Source organism: Pinus tabuliformis, chromosome 3_2 (genome assembly GCF_031772625.1).
Source record: "Pinus tabuliformis cultivar Carrire ecotype Pingquan chromosome 3_2, CPIR1, whole genome shotgun sequence".
Taxonomy (NCBI): domain Eukaryota; kingdom Viridiplantae; phylum Streptophyta; class Pinopsida; order Pinales; family Pinaceae; genus Pinus; species Pinus tabuliformis.
The window spans coordinates 1,106,629,861-1,106,638,076 of NC_142302.1; the positions used below are offsets into that span (position 1 = coordinate 1,106,629,861).

The window sequence follows — 8,216 nt, forward strand, 5'->3', positions numbered from 1 at the left end:
AGGAGGACTTGTTGTTGCGGAGGCTTGTTGTAGTGGAGAGAGGAGCTCAAGAAGAGAAGATGAAGACAAAGGTGATGGAAGGTCATTGCAGAGGTTCTTAAGAAAGCCACTATGGAGGGAAGGATGCCAAGACAAAAGGCATGAAGAGGATGAGTCAAGAGGAGCTTGACAAGCAAGTTGTTGGCATGAAAGCAAGATTGGAGATATTGACAAAGCTGCTACAAGACCTAGAAGACCAAAAAAGAGGATGGGCCTTTCCACTAAAAGGAAAGAGGGTGATTTGGCACTCATTATAGATGAGGTGGAAGCAAAAGGAGATTGCCTTATGGAAAAAGGAACTCAAATCCTTTGAGGCAAGGATAAGAATTGAAGATGCCGCAGGCAAATTTGTTCAGAGGAAAATGCCTGAAAAAGTAGGAGAAGCAGATGAAGTTATCTGCAAGCCAGAGGAAGGAATATCTCTAGATGATGATGACGAAGAGGTGAGATTGTATGAGGGTCTCAAAATTTTAGAAGAGAACTTGCATCAACATACTAAAATGTTGACAGGAAGACTAGAAGGAAGCTCAAGGAGATATACTAAAATGTTGACAGTAATACTAGAAGGAAATTCAGAGAAACAGGTTGAACTGGTGACAGAAGGTAAAACTGATGGAAGCATGGAAACAAAACCCTATGGGAAAGATGCAAATAAAGTAATTGATGTTCCACATAAGCTTCCAACATTGCATACACCGTGGATAGAAATCTTGGCTACAATGTTACTGCTCGAAGAAAGTTCAGGTATGCAAGAAGGCCAAATGAGCATCAGGAAGAGTGTTTTATTAGTAGAAAAGAATTCGTTAATTCAAGATGTAACATCTAAAAAATATTTTGTAGAGGATGTGAAACTTTCCAAGAGCAGCCTGAGAGAGACAGAAGAGGTCAAAGAGGGTTTAAATGATGTGGAAGTATCAGTTCGACAGGCAGGGGAAGACAAATCATCGTTTAATATTCCATTTGTTGGTCAACGAAAACCTGGCGGAAATGCCATCAAATGTAGTGATCAACCCTGTTCTGCTCCCATGGTTTGGGATGCACATCAAGCTGGTTACCTTGAGAAGTTGGAAGGTGGGGACATAAAATCAATTGAAGAAAGAGTTAAGCTGCTGACATCTTGTCTTCACGGTGATAGAGGTAATCTTACAGCATTAAAAGAAACTCGAAATTTGAAAATTTTAACTTTGGGAAACAACAATCACCCTGTCAACTCAGGACATTCTGATTCCACTGAGCTGGCTAATGTATCAATAACAGGGTTACCCATAGTTGCTAGAGACATCTCTTGTCAAGAAGCATGTGGTCCTAGCTATTGTTCCTCTCCACCCAATGGCTCCTCAATATTGTTTTCAAGTGATTCAGTATCACCCACGTGGAGTGTAGTTGATAGTCCTGGAAGAGAAAACTGCATAGAAGACGAGAGCTCAAAAATATTAGTGAAAGAAACATATAAAGGTGAAAAGGGACAACCAATGAAGATTGTCAAAGAAGTTCATGAAGAAGAGACTATGATTTCTGAAAACATAGTAAAAGATCATCATGTTGTCATGATGATAGGCATGATTGAGTCAACCATGGGAGATGTTGAGTTGATCAACCTGGAAAACATACCTCAAGGAAGATGACATGAAGCAGAAATTCACCTAGAAAAAGGTGAAGAAAAGGAAGAAGAGCTAACAATGACAAGAAGTCAACAACAGGATCAAGGAGAAAAAGAAAGCAGCTCTCATCAAGAAGCTAATGTATGGGAGAAGGAGCTAGAGTTACTGGAGAAATGGCTAAAAGCACCAGTACCTGATGAAGATTACAAGAGGTCTGCAGTAAAGGAAGTAGAAGCAGAGGAAGAAGTTCAAAACTGTGAACCAGGGCAAGCAAGCATTATTAGAATAGATGATGCCTAGGAAAAACTTAAAAACTCTTTGAAAGAGTTAAATCGACACACTGAAATGGTGATGAAAGAAGAAAGTCCAAAACAACAAGTTGAAATACTGTTGAAAGGAGACACATAGTCTAAATGTGTGAAATAGAGGAAGATGCTGTTGGACAGCAGCAACAAGATAAAGCAGGAAGGAATAATTAATGAAGAACACCAGCAAGAAGATCTACTGGAAACAAAGATTGAGAACATAAAGAAACTGATGTTGAAGTAGACCAGAAGTCAAAGGCTGGCAGCATCGGAAAAGGTGATCAATCAAGTACTAAAATATTTTCAGCAGGTTAAGAGAATTTGTCCAAATGGCCTTGATGCTACCAAAAAGCTTGAAGCGACCGAAACAACAATAAAAAAGTTAGATTTATTGAGGCCATCTCAGTGAATGATCTTGAGAATCATTCTGTTGTTGATTCCATTGATTTTCATTCAATAAAGGTAGAGCACTAGCATAAAATAGAAGGAGAAAATGTAACATTGGAATTTATAAAGAAAATGATGGATGACTTCAAGAATCAGAAAAATATACATAGAAGGTGTGCATTTCAAATATTATTGCACGTAAAGGATTTGCTGGAGGCGATGCCATCGCTGGTTGACATCAATATTCTGAATGGAAAGCAATTCACTGTTTTTGGTGACATCCATGTTCAGTATTATGACCTTTTGAATATCTTTTAGATTAGTGGGTTTCCTTCGGAGGACAATCCTTATCTTTTTAAAGGTGATTTTGTTGATCAAGGATCATTTTTAGTCGAAGTCATACTTGTGCTATTTGCATTCAAGTGTATGTATCCAAGTGAACTCTATCTTGCAAGAGGAAATCATGAAAGCAGGAGTATGAACAAGATTTATAGATTTGAGGGCAAAGTCAAGTCCAAGTACAGTGAAAGCATGGTTGAGCTTTTCGCTAAAGTTTTTTTCTGCTTGCTTTTGGCTCATGCCCTTAATGACAAGATTTTTGTTGTTCATGGTAGTCTTTTTAGTGTTGATGGTATAAATCTGGATGATATCAAAGAAATTGTTCGATTCCAAGAGCCACCTAAAGAGGGTCTGATGAGTGAAATACTTTGGAGTGATCCACATCCCCATAGAGTTCATGGACCCAGCAAACGAGATGTTGGTTTGTCTTTTGGAGAAGATGTGACCAAAAGGTTTTTCCAAGAAAACAATCTTGAGCTAGTGGTCAGGTCTCATGAAGTTAAAGGGGAAGATTATGAAATTGAACATGATGGAATACTTATTACGGTTTTCTCAGCTTGAAACTATTGTGACCAGAGAAGGAAGATGAAGCAATAAGAATCTGACATGCAGCCTAAATGGAGGAGCAGAGCATATGGACAACTGCAGGACAAAGTATGGGATCCAAGAGGATTTTTTTTCTTTGTTGCTTTTTGAAAGCACATGATTAGGAGATCATGAATGTTTTCAAGTGTGAGAGTCTGATGCAGGAGCATCTAGACCTGGTCCACAATGTGACGGGGTGGTCACATGTTGTGGCTAATGCAAGATTGGGAGGAAGACTTAGTTGTTAAATTTGTATTAATTTCAATAAGGGTAAGTAGTTAAGAGTGGTCTAGTTTGTTTATATGAAGATAATATTGAATTATAACTATATAACTAATTCCTTCATGTGTGGAAAGAAGTAGTTAGATATGACATATGTATAACTTCTTTTTGGGGGATTTTGGGAAGAAGGAGGAGGCAATACGGGAGAGATAGATCGAGTGAGGGCATGTTTGATAGATAGAGAGGGCCAGGGCAGAGCACACTCATCCTTATATGATCAGGTCATTGAGGTAACAATAATATGCTAATAAAGATTCAAAATAATAAATCTGTAATAGTTTTGTGTTTTTGTGACTTGACCTCCCCATGGTCAATTGGAAAAGTGTGTAAGTGTCTGCGGAGAAATATCTATGTGATTTATGTGATGATTAGTAAATGATTAATAAATATATGAAATGTTGCTTAGAAATTCGTGTGCAATCCCTGTAATACGAAATGGCAATGTTTGAATGCATGAATTGTGATCGCTAAATGAGTTTCTCCTAGTAGTTAATGGCACAGGAATTATGAGGTTCCTGTAGAAGGGTTTGAATACCTTTCTGGCACAGAAATCGTTGTGATTGATATGAATCAAGTTTTGTGTGTTGTATTAGGGGAACCTGTCATAAATTAAATGCAGAATCAAGTTTTGTATGTATGTTGTTTAAGAGGAAATTGTCATAGGTTAAATACTGAGTCAGTAATAAACGGTTAATGTTACTGGAATCGCCATGGAAAATCTCTGTGTGGTGTTTGTTAATTTCCAGTTCATGGAAGTCACCTTCTAGGCGTAAATGAACCAACGCTTTTATTGATTAGGGTCCTGCTCAGAGATTTGGAGACTGTGCCTGAAAGGTGGAAAAAAAACAAAACCGGACCTGAGATATCCGATCTCATCACAACTGAGGATACAGAAACTCTATTGGACTCATGGACCACAGCTATTGTTGGTTTGTTTGACTCATTAGAGGGCACTGAAAATAAGAAGTTGAAGCCATGTCCAGTCAAGAAGATGACATGTTCTTTCGTCAAACAGTTAGTGATCATGTAGCGGTTGTTCTTGGCAGTAACCCAAAGATGAAGAGGGCAACATTGGTGTTATTAGAAAAATGCCTGAAGAATATCGAATTTTGAGGGAGAATTTGAGAAATATGTTGTAGCAGAGTTCGCCTTTGCAAAAAACCTCCCATTAGTGATGAATTTCAGCAAGGAAGGTGCTAATACGATAGTTGATAGTTCTATAAAGAACCAAACCCTGCTCTCTGTAATTGCCAAGGATTATGAAGAGGTCATTCTATCATTTCAAGACGTTGCAAAAGCATTTGAGGAAAAAATCCTTTTGGTGCAGGTTGATTTTGATAATGCTCATGTTGGGAAACCAGGTATGGAATGCTTTAGCTTAAGTGGAGATGAATGAAATATAGACTCAAGACTTTCTTAAAGTCCCAACCTATGCTGGAAAAGAATGATGGAAACATAAAATGTATTGGCCATTAAGGAGTATTTAAAATCCTGATAAGGTCCATCGGTTGTGTAGCCATAAGGTTGCATCAGGTCACCTTATTAAACAACGCACTTTGAATGCATCTGGAGAGGTAGTTGAACAGGGCAAGGAGGGACAGAAGGAGACAGAGCCAAACAAGGAAGGTGGCGATGGGTTCACAAAAGTGATTACCAGAAGGAAATCTAAAAAAGGATCAGTCCATCTAAAATCAACTGTCAAAACAGTAACTGGAGAAAACCAAAACAAGTTTGGAGTACTATAGGAGGAGGAAATGGAATTGGATAAGGAAGCTAATGAAGAGGAACCAAGGGAACCTACACAAAGGGTTGTAGAAAAAGTCATGATGCAAACAATAGTAGAACAAGAGAAAGCAGGAGGAAACCTGGGAACTCCCCAAGACTCATCTAAAATGGAAATAGACCCACAAAAGGAGAAAGGAAGTGAAGAAGAACAAGTAATGAAGAGACTTCTGCAAGAATGGCATCATCTGGATGAAAGATTCATCTCGAAAGAACAAAAAAAATTATACAAGGAAATGTTCCAAAAATATAAGGAGAAAGGAGAAACAACTGCAACAAATCAACTAGAATAGCTAGGAACACAAGGTGGACAAAACATGGAAGTGGTAAACACTGGAAAAGCAGGGAGGAAAAGAGGGAGAACACCTATGAGTGAAACCATCCAAATAGTTGGAGAAATGTTAGTCAACTCAGGATGGGTCATACCTCTATCAGAGGTATTCCAACAACCACTTAAATTGTTAAAATGATAATAACAACGTGGACTATTAGAGGGTCAAACATCAAGGAGAAATAGAGATATCTAAAGGATAGGTTGAAAAGAGACGAACCCAGTATAATGATTATTCAAGAAACCAAAATAAGTGAACAGAAATTGAAAGAAATAATGCAGAGATATGAACCTCATTATATAATGGGATAGGATGCTATAGGTAGTGTAGGATGCTTGGCAATTCTTTGGAATACAGAGGAAGTCCAATTTGAAAATTGGGTAACCTTGCCTCGAATCCTCTCAAGAAAATTTAGGAATATAGGTTCTCGAGAATGGGTCCTTCTCACTGGAGTGTATGGCCCCCATTTAACAAGAGAACGTAGAAGCTTCCTCGAGAAGGTAGGAACATTACGAAGTTTATTCTCTCATTTACCTTGGATAGTAGGGGTGACTTTAACATGATTACTACCCTAGAGGAAAAACGGGGGGGTTTGAGAATAACAAATCTAGACATGGAAGCCTTTGGTAATACAATATTGGAACAAATATTGGTGGACATATCTACTACAAATGGGATATACACATGGAATAACAGAAGAGGAGGTACAAACCAAATCACTTCAAGACTGGATAGATTCCTACTATTTGAACAAGTTCTTAGTAGAGACATATTTGTTGAAGCAAGGATCTTACCAAGAATGGGTTCAGATCATTGGCCAATCTAACTAGATATTGACATTAAGGCATGCCCAAAAAATCACCCCTTCAGGTTCAAAGCTTTTTGGCTTCGGGATCAGAATTTCATGACAAAAGTGGAGGAGTGTTGGAACCAGAGCCAGCAAAAAGGCAGAAGCACAATGCAGAACTTCCAATTAAAATTGAAAGAGCTTAAGGGAAAAGTAAAAAAATGGAACATGGAAGAATTTGGGGATGTATTTAAAGAGCAACAACTATTATACCAGAAAATGGCAACCCTTCAACAAGAAATAATCTTAGAAGCACGAAGTGAGGAAAGAATTTAGGAGGAAGGGATATTAATAAGCCAAATAAAAGAAAGAAGAAAACATGAGGAGATTCTATGGAAACAAAAATCACGAGTGAACTGGCTTAGAGAAGGAGAAAGAAACATGAAATTTTTCAATCAAGCCATGGTCCAACACAGACAGAGATTTATATAATTTTTTCCATCACTAATGAAGAAGGAAGACACTTAACCCAGCATGAGGAAATGGAGCAAAATCTAGTAGATCATTTCAAAGACCTCCTTATGGAACCCCAGGTCAATAGAATAGTAGCTATAGAAAGGATTTGCAATGAAATCCTTGAACTGATCACTAGGGACCAGAACCTAGCCCTCATGAGAGTTGCAACCCTAGAAGAAGTGGAAGAGATTATGAAAGATATGAAGAAGAATAAAGCTCCGGGACCAGAAGGATTCACTGTGGAATTCTACCAAGAAGGCTAGAAATTCTTGGGACAAGACATTTTGGAGGTAGTGGAAGAATCGCACCGAAATCAGAAGGTATGTCTTGGTCTTAACTCAACCCTCTTGTCTCTCATTCCCAAAAATGCTAATTCGGATACTGCCCAGGGCTTTAGACCCATAGCTTTATGTAACATAATTTATAAGATTATTGCCACATTGATAGCCAAGAGACTGAAGCCAATTCTGTCGAGTATTATCTCTCCGGAACAAACTGGGTTTGTGGAAGGAAGACAAGTACTGGACGACCTAGTAGTTTCTCAAGAGGTAGTGCATTCATTGTAAACCAAAAAGGAAGTGGGAATGATGATTAAGCTGGATCTCTCAAAAACTTTTGATCGTCTGAACTGGGATTATCTTAAATCAGTTCTAGTAGCATTTGGTTTCAACAAGAGATGGATTCAATGGCTGCAAGATATGATCGCTAAACGAAATTTCTCCATCATCCTGAACGGAACACCAACCTCGATGTTCAATGCCACAAGAGGGTTGAGGCAAGGGGATCCTCTATCCCCTTTCTTGTTTATCATAGCAGCAGAAGGACTTGGAAAATATATCAAGAAAGATCTAAGAGAAAGGAAAATTAAAGGGTTAAGACTTTGGGGTAACAACCTACTGATCACACACCAGCAATTTGCAGATGATATCATGCTTTTCTATGGAGTCTCTCTAAGAGAAATAAAAAGAATGAAAAATATTCTTGATCTTTTCATGGAAGCTTTAGGTACTCAAATTAACAAGGATAAAACTTGCACATTCTCCTTCAACACACCGGGCAATGTTAATCCTTTTTGACAAGAATATTGGGGTTCCGCTCTAGAGATTTACCCACAAAGTATTTAAGGACACAATTATCCCTAAATCCACTTAGGATGGAAAATTGGCATCATACCATAGAAAAACTCCGGAATAGATTGGAAAATTCGTCCTTTCGAACCTTGAACATAGCAGGATGAGCAGTGCTTCTGAGATCGGTCCTA

General features: G+C 38.3%; 1 pseudogene; it reads left to right on the forward strand.

Moving 5' to 3' along the window:
* Positions 1–1,718: 1,718 nt before the first annotated feature.
* Positions 1,719–3,268, forward strand: LOC149184535 (serine/threonine-protein phosphatase 5 pseudogene; annotated as a pseudogene).
* Positions 3,269–8,216: the final 4,948 nt, after the last annotated feature.